An 18,631-nucleotide genomic window follows, 5' to 3' on the forward strand; every position below is an offset into this window, starting at 1 on the left:
GCCTAAGCAGCCACAGCAAAAATCATTACAAACTTTATATCATATAAAATAAAGCTTTCAGAGTGATACCAAATTAGCTATGGTTTGCACGAAATTCGGTGATTCAATAATAGTTTTAAAACAAAACCCACTGCTTATGAAGATCTTGTCCAAACAGTAAAATTCTTTAAAAACGGTAGAGTTCGTCCTGTTGAAATCCTTAAAACGTTGGGTAACTGCGATTACGCTATCGAACAATCTATTAAACGCTCACGTACAGTTCACTATAGAAAGAAATGGGTGCCTGTATAATAGTGTACATAATTTTCATTTATTATGCTTTTATTTAATCAGGATTTTACTATTTTCTTATTAATTTTTATATTACTGTGTCATGCAGTCATCTTAGCAGTTCGGTAACCGACCGGACTGCTGCACTAGGGATCGAGGGTTCGAACCCCACTCGTAGGCTTTTTTTTTGGAATTTGAATCTGAATCTCCTCTCTTATATAGTACTATTTTCTGTTTTTTTTTTTCTATTCCACAGGGACTATATTAATTTTTGACTGCGGAACTGCTAGATTATACGTCAGTCAAAGTCTTTTAAAGACCTATTAGTTTCCGGCAAAGGAAGGCCTATAATCAACTACTCGTGTGAAGCAGATGCAGATTTCTTCAAAGCATATCGTGATTAGAGCTTTTTAAATAACTAAAAGCATTCATTTATTTCTAATTGTAACGTTCTGTTCAAAGAAAGATGACAAATAAATTCTAAGTTTCGAACGAGCATAAAAGTGTTTCACATTTAGGTATTTGTCACTACTAGTCACTTTTTTCACTAACTCTCCATTTTGAGATCTTTTATCATTCTTCGCTTATATCACAATTTTTGCTAATATAAAAAAGTTATGCAAATTTAAGCTCGTTGTAGCAGAGCTAAAAAGTAGGAATTTAGCTCGACTAGTGGAGTGTTCGTCCCGGTCCCACTAATGCAAGTTCCTGCTAAATCCATCTGAGGGGAAGAATTAGGTATTGGCTGTGCTAAAGGCAAACTACGTAAGATTTTAACTCATTGTAGTGTAGAACTATGAGATATTTAAGTTTAAATCAAACTTTGTGCTTATAAATATTTGAAATCTAACTAGAAGGGAAAACACACTCATCCTTGTCATAGTTAAGATTTGTGTTATATTTTTGCTTATAAGTTACAAGAAAAAGATTTGTGTTATATTTTTGCTTATAAGGTACAAGAATGGTTTAGTCAACTTTTGTTTCGATTTTCACTAAACTTGCTTTGTGATTACATTTGCCATATCCGAGCTGATGATACAACATAGTGGAGTCTATGATATATTAAACTGAAGCTCAGTTATGAATTAACATTTTACTATACGAGAAAATCTCGAATAATAAAAGCTAGCAGTCTGAATGTAGAGGCCATTGAAGCAATCTTACGCGATACATTAGCGAATACGAATACATTACAAATTAGCTTAGAGAACATATGTTCTATTTAGTAAATTAGCATTACTATGACATTAATTTTACGTTAAGAATTGGGAGATATTTTAAGATTATAATTGTTTTGTGTCCAGATTTATATTATTTTCATTACGATTAAAACCGATTATGAGTAACGCCTTTTAAAAATCTGTAAACTGTGATATAAATGTGATTCAAAGAATGGAAGATACAGAACTGATTACTTATATGACTTGATATTATACTCTTTGTTAGAATACTTTACATATTCATGCTGTTTTCGTTCATTGGTATCGATCAATATTACCATTGACCTCTGATAACGTTTTAAGAAATATAACCCTTTACTAAATTTTAAACAAATAAATGCAGCTAATACAAATGGACTGTCAAATACTTCAGAAATTTAACTCTTAAAATTTCAAAACTTTCAAATTTATTCATGAAATATATCTCACATGGAAACAGATTTCGGTTGGATAATACTAGTGGTTTTTTAAAACGGTATTTACAGGTTGCGATTATATTTAGAAAATTATAACCAATTTGTTACTTACTAGTTTTTCGTATACTTTTCCTCTATATGTATTTTAAAATTACCAATATAGTATTGAAGATGTGATATATGTATAATATATCACATCTTCAATACTACAGTACAGAATGCTCGATACTTCTGTATTTTTAAACGAAACTGTTTTGTCTATTTTAGGCATAGCGGTGGCTTTCTAATAGCATTTAGTTCACTTATTTGCACTGTTTTGTTTTGCATTTAAGTTGTTATTTCGTGAAACGTATTGCAAGTTTGAAGTTCGAAGTAAATATAGCTTTGTCAACAAATGATTTACATTTTTTAACTTTACGCTATTTTTTTTTTTTTTTTTTTTTGTGATTCAGCCTGGATCAAATTCTAGTTTCCAAGTTTCAATAAAATACACATTTTAGCATGTTCTATCCTCTGCTCGTGCTTCAAGTTTTTTGCTCAGTTCGAAACGTTATACAAGTACAAGCTCAGTGAGACAGAGCTTAAACGTAGTAGCTCTGATTCACTGTTATTACTAACTTAGCTCGGTTAGTGAAGTCTTGCAACTGCCTCAAGAAAAGGTAGTTCCCGTTACTTGCATTTGTGGGCAAAATTTAAATTGTGACTCTGCTAATGGTAAGATACGAGCGAGATTAATTGTAGTGCAGACCTATCAAAAGTTTAAACTTGAAATCAACTTTGTATTTATAAATATTTTCAATTTAACTACAAGACGAAACAACCTTGTCTTTGTCAAACTATTTTCAGGCCTCCCAACTGAGGTAGTGGTTAATAAAGCTGACTGCCATAGCGAATGGCCCGGGTCCGAATCGAGGAGAACGTATGGATGTTTGTAAATGAACAGTGTCTGCGCGGCATGTGGCTCTCTAAATATACGTTGGGCCGAGAGTCCTCTCAAGAGTTTTTTGGTAGGAGAAGTAGCGTGCGAAACCTTGGGACTGGACCCAATTTTGAAAGAGAGCACCGTAGAGGACTCTCCTTCAAAATTGGGGCGGAAATGAGGAATGTGGTATTGCCACCTGCGTGATTTCGAAAGTTTTTCCAAACGAAAATAGCAATCTTGACTTCTTGCACAATGAATTTCTTGGGCCTTGACAAGAAGTTATTGTTTTAGGTATGTGTTATATTCACAGTTATAAACTAAGGGATGGCTTAATAAACCTTTATTTGGATTTTCCCCAAACGTTCATTGCGATTACACTTAAACATTTTTAAGGGCACTTTTTTTTCGACAGGTAAAGATAAGTTCTCCATTTTGGTCCTTAGGTTGAGTGTTCACATACAGTTCAGCTTTGAAATAAGATTTACACAAATAAATCGAACATAGTTTGCCAATTAGATCACCCTGCAGTTTGCGCTGTATCAGGTTAAGAAAGTAAATGGGATTTCCAAGCTAATGAAACACCATCTTTACCTGTATTCTGATCAGCGCGTGATTTGGCGATTTAGATTTAATATCAACAGCCTCATCACCGGCGTAGAAGGCAGGAGTGTGTTGTGGTCGTCTCTGAAACTGCTCCCAGTTTCTTGTATGTCAACGACTGTTGATCGTCTCTTGTATGTCAACAGTCGTTGACTGTTGATCGTCTATTGATCGTCTATTGATACAATAGACAATAGGTTTGTTGTTAACATACAATTGTTGACATACAATATTGTTCACATACAATTGTGGTTATATTGTTGACATACAATTGTGGTTATATTTTTGACATAATATTGTTGACATACAATTGTTGACATACTATTGCGACATACAATTGTTGACATACAATTGTTGACATACTATTGTTGACATACTATTGTTGACATACTATTGTATGTCAACAGTCGTTGACATACAAAATGTAACATATCGGCGCAAGATAGAGGTTTGCGGAATGCCCGCATGTATGCTTTTAACGCTGGAGATGTCATTTCCATGTTTAACATCGAAGGTGCGCCTTTCCCAGAAATATTTAATCAGCAGAACCAGGCTACGAGGCAGTCCAAACTTAATCAGCTTATAGCTTGTACATGAGACCTGGATGCCAGACGCGGTCAAAAGCCTTGGATACGTCAGGATTGCAACACATTTCTTATTATGGAGGGCTGAGCCAAGGCGAACGAGCTGCGTTCACGTAGAATGTCCCTTTCTAATTCCGTGCTGACGATCAGCGAAGCACTGGAAGTCATTCTTCATGCGATTGTGAATCAAACGTTCTAGAATCTTGCTGAGTGATTACAACAAGCTTATTGGCCTGTAAATAGCAGGATTTTCACGGGAGTTTCCAGGATTGGGTATCCGAAAAACAGTTGCATGCCTCTAAGCCTTGGGAAAGTAATTACTGTGCAAGCAGGCATTGAGAATTCCTCGAAGTTTACAAATGACTTTAAAGGGCATGTTTTTAAGCATCCGGTTATTAACGCCATCTTTACAGGGGGCCTTTCTTGGTTTAAGTGATCTAATGACAGAATTCACCTCGTGCAGAGAAGTGCAATGTTCATTACACTGGCCGAGTTTAAATATTCGCTGATATATTCTGCAACATCTTGGTCCGAATCGATATTAGCTGGAGAGGTTTTCGGGAGGAATTGACTTAACAGATGCTCAGCAAAGATTTCAGACTTTTCGTGGTTAGAGTGCATGTAACCCCTAGCACTTTTAATTTGGACTGTTACATTAAAAGACTACTACATTTCATGGACTTACTGTATTTCCAAATAGAGTTACAGCCCAGGTTATTTTTTCCAATTTTTTCATTCCACGTACTGGCCCAATGAGTCTGAATCAGGTGTTTGATAAGTCGAATAAGTCTATTTATCTATGGCTTAACCGCAGGATCCCATGTGCGATTAAAATCTTTTCGTAAGCGAACGCGGAAAGTGATGATTTCGCTAATATGCATAAGGAGCTTCCGTTCAAACTGTTTTCGGTCCACTGTTTTGCAAGCTTAAGTCTTTGTACTGTTTTAAAAAAATTTGTGGATATCTCAATGACACAGTTTATATCCGTATTATCCTTTAGCGGCCAGAAACGGAGAGTGGAAGTCATAAGCAGATTATGAAAAAGATCATATACCGTTAAATTTCCTGGGGGCAAGTCCTTGGATTTGTTCACTCCCATATAAGCCAAAACTGGCACGTGATCAGATGTCATATCATTGATTATGGATAATACCATAGGTACACTGATCGTAGAGATGAAAAAGTCCAGGATGTTCGGCTTCCTATTCAACATATTAAGTAGTTTCATTCAACATATTAAGTATACGTTTAGGCCGATAAGTAGTTTCTTCTGGTGCATAAATATATATACCGGATGATTATTAATATAATCTTGCACAGTCTGTCCATTTAAGTTAGTATTATTGCAACCCCAATCGTGGTGCTGCGCGTTGAGACCGCATCCTAGAATAGTGGGAAAATCTTTATCCAGTAAATCATCAAGATTATTGGCAGTTAGGCGGTTATTAGGTTTGCCAGAAGCGACACAAAATATCACTGAACCGAGTTTGGACAGCTTGACAACTGCTTTGACGGCCTCAATTCCACAGGAATTACTGGAACTTTTGAAACATTATCCAAAAGTTCGTTTCACATATATTAGTGCTTCACCCCCGCGGTTATGGAGCCGGTCGCAGCGATAGAGAGAGAAATTCGCACCTTTAAGCCGATGAGTGCGGTTAGCATGGATTTCCGAAACCAGACATATCTCCACGTCATGTTGGATTACAAAGTGAAGAATCTCCGGAATTTTTGAACTTATGTTCTGTGCATTCCATAGCAGAACCTTTAATGGGCTATAATGCGGTTTGGTATCACTAGTCCTGTCGTGCATGATAGGTTGTGATTCAAATTAGATCATTTATGTTTCGGTTACCAAAAATGCAGTAGCCAGGTATAGCTTTGTGCCAGTCCACACACTGGATTGTTTTTCGTTAATAAATAAAAGTGGACAGCTTGAATTAAAAACTTCCAAGTTTGTTTTAAATTTCCAAGTGCATAATAGTTGCGTACAATTCAAAATTTATGCCAAATAATGATATCTAAAATAGCAATTTTTGAAGAGTTCTCTTGCATTTAACAGTTAAAAGAAGATTAATAACGTACTGAAATATTTAATAATTTGTTAGTCAGAGGATTTAATTATTCTGAGAAGTCGACAAACGGTTATTTCATCAAATATTAAGGATAACAAATTTTTTTTGGTCCAGCTTTCATTTACTAGAAAGAAAAGAAGGAAAATTTTGTAGATTTCTGATACCATTTTTAATATTAATTCAATAAATGAAAAATTCATTTAAAACAAACTTCCATCAATAGAACTAGGAAGCTTATATGCTCTAAAGTTGCCTGTACTTTCGTTTTAATTTATCAAGCCTTATAATAAGCAAACAACCAATTCTGCGAAACGTAGCACATTTTCAAGGAAGAACTAAGATTACACAAAATTTATGAATTACTTAACACGACTAAATAACTCACATAATAACATAAAACCATAAACGAAATCAATAACAAATACCCCACTGCAAAGCACTAAGTTCTTACTATTGAATTACCACCGCTCTGCCTGAAGTAGACAAAGCAGCTTTATTTAAAAACATATTAAAGATTTAATGGAAGTATTATAGCTACTTGCAAGTTTGAAATACATAAAGCGCAAGATTATACGAAAAAAACTAGTGAATAACAAAATCCTTATAATTTTATTATAATAATTGTAATCTCAAACCGTGGATCAATACAATTTTAAATATCGATGGCATAATGGAATGGGAACTTGTTTCATGCCAGACGTATTTCATTAAGAAATATGATATATTTTTAAAATTTAAGAACACAATTTCCGGAGAATTTGACAGCCCAACGTGTATAACCTTCATTCATTTGTTTAAATGCTAGTAAAGTGCTATCACAGATTTTCTTAAAATGTCGTCAGAGATAAATGCTGATATTGATCAATGATGAACGAGAATATTATACAACTTTTGGAAAGAAGAGACGAAGTATTTGTAAGATTTTCTGCACGACCAAGTCTCAGTGTTATTATTTTAATATTTATCTTTACAAGTCTGACATAATATACGTGACTCACATAGGTATGGAAAATTGATTAACACTGTGAAAAAAAATTATCTGCATTTTAAATTTCTTACCCCCCCCATCAGTATTATATTTTAAACAACATGATTGTCATCAATGTGCGCACTGATTTAATGCTTGATAAATTTAGAAGTTTCAATCATCATTATACAAATTAAATATGTAAAAGTAAAATATAATTATGAAAATTAAATATTCTAACAATGATTATAGTGATAAGTCGTATAAATAATTAAATCTGTAGCTTCAAATATTTAAATATGATTTATATCATAGTTTTTAAATTTACAGATGCGTTACTCATATTGGTTTTTAATGGTAATCAAACAAATGTGAAAGTGGACTCAAAACAATTTGCATCTTAAAATATCTCAAAATATTTGCAATAAAATTTAATGTCATAATAATGCTAATTAACTGAATGGAAAATGTCATCACTGGTCTTGCAAAATTTCTCTAGCGGCTTCTTTTAGGTATCGTGTTTTTTCGTTCTATGAAAGGGTAATTCTTAACAAAGTTTTGGTCTAATATGATATATCATCTGCTCCTGTTTTTGTTATCCTCGTATAGCGCAAACCTTACGGGAGCTTAATTTGCTAACTGTAGTCGCTTGAGTTGGGCAAAATGTATTACGTGTAAAATTACCTGTGAATCAGTGAAGACATAAGCTAAAGTGTTAAAATTCAAAATTATTTCAACCTTTTTTTTTTTTAAAATAAGTTAACAACTATTTCACTCTAATCACAAAGGAAGTTTGGTGAAAATCCAAATAAAAAATGATCAAATCGTTTTTGTGATTTTTGACCGAAAATATAACACAAATCTAAAATGATGACTTGTAATAAAAGTAGTATCACAAGAATGAGGTTGTTTTCTCTTGCAGTTAAATTTCAAATATTTATAAAAGCAAAATTTAATTTATTATAGATTTATACTACCGTTAATTTCTGCGTAGCTTTCCAGTAGCACAGCGCACTGTTTAATGTTGACCCTAATATTTGATTTAGCAGGAACTATCTTTCACTGAGATAGTGGGGAACATTCTACTATCCGAGCTATATTCCTACTTTTCAGCTCTGTCAGTCTGAGCTTAAATTTGTGTTACTTTCTGATACGATCAAAAATTGCGGCATAAGCAAAGAAAGTTTGCACACTTCAAAATGTAAGAGTTAGTGAAACTAACGAATAGTTGTTACAAACTTAGCAAATGCGAAATGATTTTATGCTCGTCAGAAACTCAGTATTCGTTTCAATTTTTGAATCCGAGGTTGCAGATGTTGCAGAAAAAAACAAATGTTTTACTCGTAGTTAGTTAAAACATCAAGGACTTAAATTATTGAAGATAAGCTTAAAAAATTTTATCTACATGCCAAGAGTTACATGTTTAATTTGCTGAATTTGTCAACAAATGAATAGATCCCGCTTCTAGCAGACTTCACTCGCAGGCAATCGAAATAATCGTTCTGCTTAAACTTCGTTACTTCGAGAAAATAATGCGTCGCACAATATGGACTTTTACAAATGTCGAGGTATGTATAAAACTATGGAATTCATTTAACAATTCAGCACAATTTTTGTGATACAAAATTAAAGTAAAGGTTGATCAGAGTTAAGGTAAGTTCAGTTTAATTTCTGTGATTCATAGTTAATGTAATATTTGATCAGAGTTATTGTTCAGACTTAAGAGTAGAAAAACTTTAAAATATATTACCTCTTACATTTAATATAACTTATATAAATATATTTAAACATAAAATATAAGGGAGCATGTGTAATGGAAATTAAATATTAATGACAGATATAACTGAAATTTGAGAATTTATTTGGTTTATTTTTGAATTTCTAAAAGAGTAGTGGAAAGTTTATAATTAATTGTTCCGAATGACTCATCTTTTTAGCTTCAAATTTGAATTATATGTGTAAATGATTTAGAAGAATCAAAAGTCGTTATCTTATTCAATTTAAAATAAGTATGGTTATTTTAATATTGTACGCACACGAGGATTACCTGTATATGCGAAAGAATACTTTGTTTAATCGAAACTGGCTCACAAACGCGATAAACATGGAACAAATCCAGGAAACTACGCATGCAGCCACACTCTTTGCCGAAATTAAAACCCAGTTCGAATTGCCAGTGTTACACAGTTTTACGCACTCAGATACTGGTGGGGTGACTCAGAATAATATAGTCATTCAGGTTTACTAAACTTCAAGGAATGCGTTGAATAATTATTTATTTCCATCTATAATCATGTCTTTAATAAGTTATTAATAGTCACTGGTTTGTATTTAAAACTAAAGAAAGACAAGGAGTTTAGTTTTACGTATTTGCGTATAGTTTTATTGAGTTCAAGAACGAACCTATATATGTCCTCAATCTGAAGCAAACGTCTATTGTAAAGTTGGAGACGCAGCGGACGGTTTTTTCTTGAGAAAGAGGATGACGTTAATGTTAATAATTTTTTTTTTTTTTTTTTTTTTTTTTTTTTTGTGTGTGGGTGGGTCTGGAAATTGCCTCTTGATATTATACATAAGTAAAATTTCACGAATACCTTAATTCAGTCAAACCTTTCGTCAGGAATTGAACCTGGTGAGAGGTGCGAAAATCACGATTTTAGGGTAATCGATGGACAGTACAGAAGAATACAGTGCAATCGATGAAAGAAAACTGTAATGAACTTGTTAAAATTTTAAGAAGTTAAATATTTTGAAACCGTTGCAAACAAATGGATGTAATAATTTTATGAATTAAACAAGAGGAATATTCATAAATATAAAAAGTTTTAACGAAATCATATTCACCAGTTGCAGAAGACTTACGGATAACAAAACATTCCGTACAAACTAAACTCAAAATAATATGACAAGGCCGTCAGAAATACGTCAGCCTGTCTTTCGGACACTTTTTGCCTACAATGTACTTGACGAGGACAGGAATACCAGGCTCTACGCAGTATTTCTTCACGAAAGTGAGAAAATACAGAGCCCAGACATCAGCAGGAGACAGCTTTCCGCCCAACCTGCATACTAGGAGTATTTCACTCAAATTAACTTTCCCTTCGTTAATAGTCCTTGTTATTTAGTACCTCAGAATTGGGGGTATTTTTGGAACAATTTGACATACTCCATGTATATGTTCTGCAAAACATGTGTAAGCAGAACTCTATAGCTTATTTTACTGCAGCAAGTGTTGGAAACAGGACTGCTACCAGTGTGTCCTATGTCACTACGCTGATTGGCCAGTGCTCAATCTTAAGATGCTGAGAATTAGTTACTTCACATCTTTGTATATATTGTACATAGCGTTATTTTTTTCTCATAATGCATTTATTTTCATATATTACTTGTATTACTTTATTTATATTGAAAAGCATACTCAGGGCTTTACTGCTTTTTACGGTTGTATAGTAGGATTCACATGACTGTTTTTTCGCTCCTGATTGGACTTCAGCTCATCTTACTTTCAACCGCCACGGAGTCTGCACAGACAAGATGTCTCATTCTATTGATCTCAAGTGTTCATATGTTTATGGTGAAACAATTATGAACAGCCGTTATATGTGAGGCCCCTAGTGAGATTCTGTGATAAGGTCTCGTAAGAGCAGGATAAATTCCTGCTCCTGCTGATCACCAGAATACGCATCTAAAGCATCAAGGAATAATAAACACAGATCTTCGTAATTTTAAACTGTATGTAGCGCAAGAAGTTACGAAAAAAGTAGAAGTAACAAACTGTATATAATGTTTTCTGTACGTAAATTGGATATAACCGTTGAAGCCCAGATTATTTTAAAATGAGAATTTATGAAAAATATTTTTAAATTACATTTCATATATCATAAGTAAAGTAATTAAGAAGTTTTATTCACTTACCGTAATTATCAGTTAAGATAATAGGTGATCTATAAAGAGATCTCGGCCCGCTTCTCGTAATAAAAGAACAAGTAACTGCCTTCTGATTTTTATGATTAAGAAATTACGAATTTAGTTAACAAAATATGAATCTTCTGCACAATTATAAACAGCCAAAAGGCTCTGAAAGGAAAAATTATTATTTTATTGATTTAAACTTCCTTACTTACATTTTAATTAAGCAAATTTGCGATATTCAAATGTGATGTAGCGTAAAACATTTCACAAAATGTGTTACATGGCATTTTTGTACAAAACATAACAGGTCTTCCCTTACATTTTGGAAATTGGCATCGTCTTTGATTTTGCCTTTTACTTATAACATGGTCTTTTCTATCTAAACGTACAGAGTCTATCACTTTTCATCTCGTATTGACATCACTAAAGGTCTCCAAATGTTTTTCTTAGACTGCGTTCACAATTTGAGGAACGCAACCGCGATATGTCTTCTAATTTCTTTTATACTTTTCTCTTCACAATTTGTTAAATTGGACAGAATATACGTATTTACTACAGTCATGCCAAAACCTCTTGTGAATTTTGGCCAGTACCATTTTTTGCCACGTATTTGAATTGTTTGTATTTCTAACAACTAGTCATGCTGATCGACACCACCCATATTTCTGTTATATTTGGCTGTAGTACTAGGTTACAAACTTTGGGTTTTTTTCTTTCAAACCTTTTTGACGCCTGGAAATTTGGGTTAGAGGCTCTATGTAGTCAACGTTTTTTGCTGTTGTTACGGACTTGGTATTCTTCCATTTAACTTTAATTATTTCGTTCCTTTCGGCGAAACTGTAGTCATAAGTACCACGATTCTTCTTTCCTAATATCTTATCAGGCATTAAAGGGCAAGAAATAGTTATGTTGTTTCTAATTGTGCCCGTGACTCTGAATCCCTGTTTTTCTAATGTAACCAGAAGATGATATCAATTTTTAAAAAATGTCAAAGAATGATGAGGCTATTGGGATCAATTATTAGTTCTAGCATTTTTTTTCAGCACTCGTGTTCCAAGGGTTCTTTTTATGTTTGAGGAGTACTGACAAAACTCTCCGCCCCACAATATAAGTCAAAATTATAAGAGTAGCCCACTCTACACATGGCTCAAAATTTATAGCCAAACCGCATGGGTTTGAATTTAAGAAATTTTTTGAAATCATCATGACCGTGATATCTAATCATCATTTCATCAACACAGAGAAATTTATCGAAAATTCTAAATTTCTGAAAACTGTGATTAATTTCTCATTTTCAATGTCCAGGCTGGTTTTTGCATTGCTGAATAATTATAGATGGCAAAAATGAATTACAGATTTAATTTCCAAATATATATTTCGAGACACTGCATTCTTTACTGCCGGAAGCATGAGATCTCTCTTTGACCAGCGATCACTTTCACTACATAAAATACGGTTACCGGAGACAATAACAAAACATATAAAACTCAACTCATCAATCGTAACTGAAATTTCTCGCATATCTTTCTGTTTCATTTATTGTACATTCATAAAATTCGGGAGTTAAAAATTCTTCAAAAATTTCAAGTGAATTCATACTTGCTAAAAGATTTGAAATGCTCTCAAGATTTTCACTAGATAAGTAACCTTTTTCATTAAAAGCGTAAGTAGGGTTATCCTCTGTCCAATCTGCTTTCGGATCCATTTTTAATTTTTTTCAACCATTTTGTTTGATAATTTCCAACTATTTTTTTATTTTAATTTGCATTACTCGTGATAGATGTAGAGTCAGTTGTTCTGTAAAATTAGGTCCAAAATCATTTATGCTTTTTAATTCCCATTGTTCTTTTAACTCTATTTCTTCCACGGGTAAACAAATTTCTAGATTACCTGACAGATCTTTTACCGATGGAGCAATCATTTCACCATCATCAGAGCACCCTTCGTCAGTTAACTCATCCACATCAGGCAGTAAAGCAATTATATCTGACTCAATCTCCTTAGAAAACTTAGATTCTAATGCTTCTTTCGCGGCGTGAAACACTTTACAGGTGGAAATTCTGGAAAAAATGAAAAGGAGAAAATATAGTATGAGTTACCCCTAACCTCCAACGATCTATTTATAGATCAGCATGTTTAAGCTAAAAATGTAATTATAAAACACTTATTTTTCTAATGTAAATAACGCAAAATAATTAAAGAGTCATTGAAAATGTAGAACACATAAGAAAAGTATAACTTTCGTTTAAATTTTCCCCTTTGGATAAGAAATCTAAAGCTGCGCTATGAGGCATCACTTGGCTAACTTCATACGTTATCTGCTGGAGTGATGTTTCAAAACACAGCCCCCTTGGGACGCCTGGCATGTGTAAGGTGTGTGTATTTAATTATGGCAAAGCACACTAGGGCTATCTGCCTAAGGGGAGGGATGCCTTTGTGGAGGACGTTTTAAGGGAAACTGGCTCGTATACACGTTACACACGGGGAAAGCCACGAAAACACCCATGCAGACAGCCCGTTCGCGGGATTCGAGCCTCGGACCGAACTACCAGTGTTCAGCGACTTTACCGCTCGGCCGCTGGTGGGCCCCCATGTGTAAGGAAATCAGCCGATAACAAGAAGAAGCAATTGAAACGTAGCATTCTCAGTAGACAGTCTAAAAGTATCTGATTTATAAATAGATCAACGGGCGTTAAAGGTATAATTTCAAACTGATTCTGCCGTAAACAGCAAGGTTAGACAAAATTTAAATTCAAAATCAAACAGTAAAAACAAAAGTAATACTACTAACTACAAGACCACCACTTAACCTAACATAGGCGAGCAGTTTTATATAAAACAATAGGGGAAGATACTTTAAAGTTGTTCTTTATTCTGTCATTCTGTCATTTTAAAATACATATACCAAGGAGTATACGAAGAAACTAGTAGGTAACAAATTAGATATGAATTTTTAATAATAGGTATAATCTCAAAGTGCAGCTACAATCATAAAAATTGACATCATCATCGAATCGAGTCCAGTTTTCATGTCAGATACATTTTATGAAGAAATTCACATTGTTTTGGAATTTGAAGAACTAAGTTTCCTAAGTATTTGACACTCGAACCTGTATAAGCTGCATTCATTTGTTCAGTGTTTTCACAGACATTCTTAAAAGGTTATGAGATGTAAATGCTAATATTGATCGGTAGCAATGAACGAGAATAGCATACATTTGTTTAGCTAGTGAAAGGAAATATTGTGTGATTCCCTGCACTATCAACTCAGTTATAATACTTTTATATTAGTGTCTACAAGTCTCACATAATTTACGTGACTCAACTAGGTATGCAAAATTGATTGTGACTGTGAAAAAAAAATTATCTGCTTTTGGTTACTAGCCTTTGTCTCTTAAATGTTGAAACATGATTCATCATTATACAAGCTGGAATAAAAGCATAATTATGAAAATAAAATATGCTAGCAGTGATTGCAATGCAAAGTTATATAAATAATCGTATCTGTAACTTCAAACCTCTGTATAAGACATATATCCGAGTTTGTAGATTTTCAGACACGTTACTCATGCTCGTTTTAAATAGTCATCAAAATAATGCAAAATTGGACTTGAAAGCAGTAAAATCGTAAAATTTCTCTATATGCTTGCTGTTATAATTAATATCATAACAATGCTAAATAACTGAACGCAAAACGTATTCGCTGGCCGCGTAAGATTGCTTCGACGGCATCTGATTTCAGATCAATGGACAAAAGGATTAGTGATTTTCCTACTATGAAATTCTAAGTCTTAACTGACGCTCAGTCTAGGACATCATGGCTACTGTGTAGCACTATCAGCTCGGAAACCACATTCATTTTGTTAACCTGAGGTAGCGCAAACCGCATGGCAGCCTATTTTGCAAGCAACCTTGTGTTCCATGCAGGTGACAGTGCAGCTTTCTTCTTTTCCGCCCAAAATTTTAAAGGAGCATCCCTTTGGAACGGGCCCGAGTGTCTCCCACCTCTCTTCCACTACCAAAATCTTCTAGTGAGGACTTCCGTCTCGCTGCACATATAGAGCGCCCCGTACCGCACAGGCAGCTAACCGCTATTCCGTTTGGATGGCATAGAAATTGAATGACCAAGGTGAGACTATTTTCTCGTGTAGTTAAATTTCTATAACATTCTGATATGAAATATATTTATATGTTTGCATAACTTTCTGATATGATATGTGCTAAAATTGTAGCATGAGCAAAGAAGTCTAGAACGCGTCAAAATGTAAGTGTTAGTGAAAGTTATGAATAGTAATCACAAACTTTCTGAACATGGAATTCGTTTATTCTTGTCCGAAACACAGAATTCATTTGCTTTCATTTTTGAACCCAAGACTCCAGATGGAAATGAATGCTTTTAGTTATTTGTAAAGTTCAAGAAATGAAATTAGTCGCGATATGCTTCGAAGAAATTGGTATCTGCGTGAGAGTTACGCAATTAATTTGTAACAGGAATGCTTGATTTTTATACCTCAACATGTAAACAGATCCTCCTTCTATAACATTTCACCCGCAGACAATCGATGTAGCCTTTCTACTTACACTCCAATTCTTCAAGAACGTAAACGTTCGCACAGTGTGGACTTATACAAATGTCTAAGTACGTATGATTTCATAGAGTTCATTTAACAATTTAGTGCAAATTCTGTGATTCAAAATCAAGGTAAAGGTTCAGACTTTACAGTAGAATAAACTTTGAAATAGGTTAATTACCTGTGTAAATTTAATTAATATAATAATATATAAACGTATTTAGAGCGAAATCAGTATATAAGATGGAAAATAAATATAATGAGAATTATATCTGATATTTGTGAATTTGTTTGATAACTACGAAAGGAAATTACATTAGCAAAATCTCCGGGATTCTCTAATAATCTGCGAAATACAAAATTACTAAGAGAAATTTTAAGGTTTTTCTTCGATAAAATGTCAGTCTTGTCTTTTACGTTGCTCCAAAATTCAACATATTTTAAAGTTTTCTTAGAGACGAAACTAGAACTTTGTCACATCGCCGAGAACTTCGTCAAAGGAATACCGGAATGGGAGAACTTCATTCGCGATAAAGGAAAATTCTGCTCTCATTTTGCTGAATATTTCAGGGGACGCATTCAAACTCTCAGCCCATGTCCGATGGTAGGACATTGGATTCTCTTTCGAAGACTTTCGGTTCGATGGCATTTAGCCTCTCCCACTGGTCTAGCGAAAATCACTGAAAACATACGGTTCCGACTTGGGTTAGTTCCAGGCGAACGGGCTGGCTGCATGCGCGTTTCTAGGTTTTCCTCCATGTGCAACGTGTATACTAGTCGGTTTCCCTTAGAAAGTCCTTCAAGAAAGCATTCCTCCGCTTAGGCAGATAGCCCTCGAGGCTTTGCCGTAATTAAATAACCTAACCTAACCCTTAGGAAGTCCTCCGCGAAGGCATACTTCCGCTTACTCAGATAGGCCTAGTGTACTTTGCCATAATCAGCTAAACAAAACCAATTCAAATCATAGACGTTCTGGTACCTCCATGTTGCAGAGAGACTATATAAACTTAAATAGCATCCATGCCTTCTTCGGAATTCGAGCACGAAACCAAGAATTTAGCAACTGGCTTCCCTGTATGTATGACAGAAATATGATCAACAGGAAATATTTTAAAGTTTTTTGACATCAGCAAGCGAAGTAAATTTATAGATTATCCATATACTTGCAATATGATCATGACATGAGGATGAATATAATTATTTTATGATCATGACCAGTAATCGACGTTATCCGTCACAGTTTTTTCTACTTTTCTTATATACGAAGGTTGAATTGTTAGCATTGAAACACCTTTCACAATCTTATAATTAGAACATTTGTACAGATATGTCTCAAGGTTGCGCAACTAAGAAGAGATCGAAGAAGTCAAGCTCCAGGATCTAGACATTTTTTTCTAAAATCAGTAACTTGAATACGGTAATAATTTGCATTTAAAATTTCTTAATTATTTTATGCATAAAATCGGGAATATTGTAAACATGAACTTCTAGTACTAGAACAAAAATGTGTCGATATGCCGCAATATAAAAATCCACTGCAAAGAATGTTCAAGAATGTATTTTTATTAAAAACTGAGTGATATATTTACATTGAAATGAAACTGCGTATTTACATGTATAGGAAATGAAAAATAGCTAACATCTCATGAAAAACAAGTAAATAAATTTTGCTCCAAATACGAACGTTTCGTTTTACTACAATAATTCCTGCAAAAATTTAGAGTGCTGTTGACTAAATTGCAAATTTCTGTTCTAAAATTTATAAATATATTAATATAGAAGAATTTCAATTTATAAATATTAGCAAAGTGGCTTTCCTGAGAACTCTCATAAAAGGCACTTGATACGTTTGGTGTACATAATTTGTACAGCCAAAAGCTGCGAATAAAGTTTTCCAATTACTTCAATTGCTGGTTTGTTTACATTGCCAGAAATGTTCTCATCGCATATTTGAAGGGCTGAACGTGTAACGACAAGAACGTGGTATCCAAAAGCTGTCCTCAGCAATCGTTCCGCTACTGTGAATATGCATACATAATATTTGCATATTTCACTTTGGCTGCAAAGAAACAAAATATAAATGTCTACGTAGCAAATATATTGGATTTGATAGCTGCATTGAAATTAAAGAAGTATTCAGTTAACATTCACTAAAATTCTTCAGCCGTGTTAATGTTTGGTTTTAAAAAAGGCCCGAAATTTCCAAAAATGCCATGAAAAGATCGTGATCGTAATTCAAAAACGTGGATGCTGATTTATACCTGGATTCTTTCTCTTATAATGAAGATTCTTCAGTCTCTGGCCACATTTTAGGATGCACGTAAGCATTAATATTTAAAATCATCGTTAAAAAATATTCTTGGATAAGTACACGGCTCGGCCAGTTGGAGGATTCTTGTTGTTTCGAAGTGTTTAATATATGCTGCGCCATTTAAATTAATAGGTGTATGAGATAAAGAAATAAAGGAAAGCAGGAAAGCAAAGACTCAAATAAGGACTAGACACTAAAGTTAATTTATTGATAAACGTTCAATGAATATGCAATACTGGTTTAATTGCACTGCTTGATGAACGTCTTCTATCAGTTTCATGCTTTTTGGGTATTTGTTTTAGGGTATGAAAGAAAGAAAGCTGAATATGTCATAACCGCTGAGAACCATTTAAAATCATATTTATAGCCCTCTGTAGTTATTGTGTTAAAATTAGTAGTGTTAAAGTTGTTGAACACTGCTAATTTCATCGACGCCGAATCGAGAAATGAAGCCAGGAGAAATTTTTACACAGCCACCGCTTTGCCTAAAACAGACAGTGCAGTTTTGTTTAAGATGATACGACTCTAATTTTGAACTTGCTAGTGCAAGCTTTAATTTTAAATTACTTATAGCGTAAGATTATACGAAAAAACTAGTATGTAAAAAATTGCTTAGAATTGTTTTGTAATAAGTCCGACATAAAAAATATGTTTGACTCTTTCTCTTTGATTTTACTTCTTTATATCAATTTTACTCTTTATATTACTATTTATATAAGTCAGAAAATGGCTATTTACTAAAAAGAAAATAATTAAATGCAATAAGTACTATGTTTGCTACTT

Source organism: Stegodyphus dumicola, chromosome 2 (genome assembly GCF_044657685.1).
Source record: "Stegodyphus dumicola isolate Sdum_Otavi_A_Nest chromosome 2, ASM4465768v1".
Classification (NCBI taxonomy): domain Eukaryota; kingdom Metazoa; phylum Arthropoda; class Arachnida; order Araneae; family Eresidae; genus Stegodyphus; species Stegodyphus dumicola.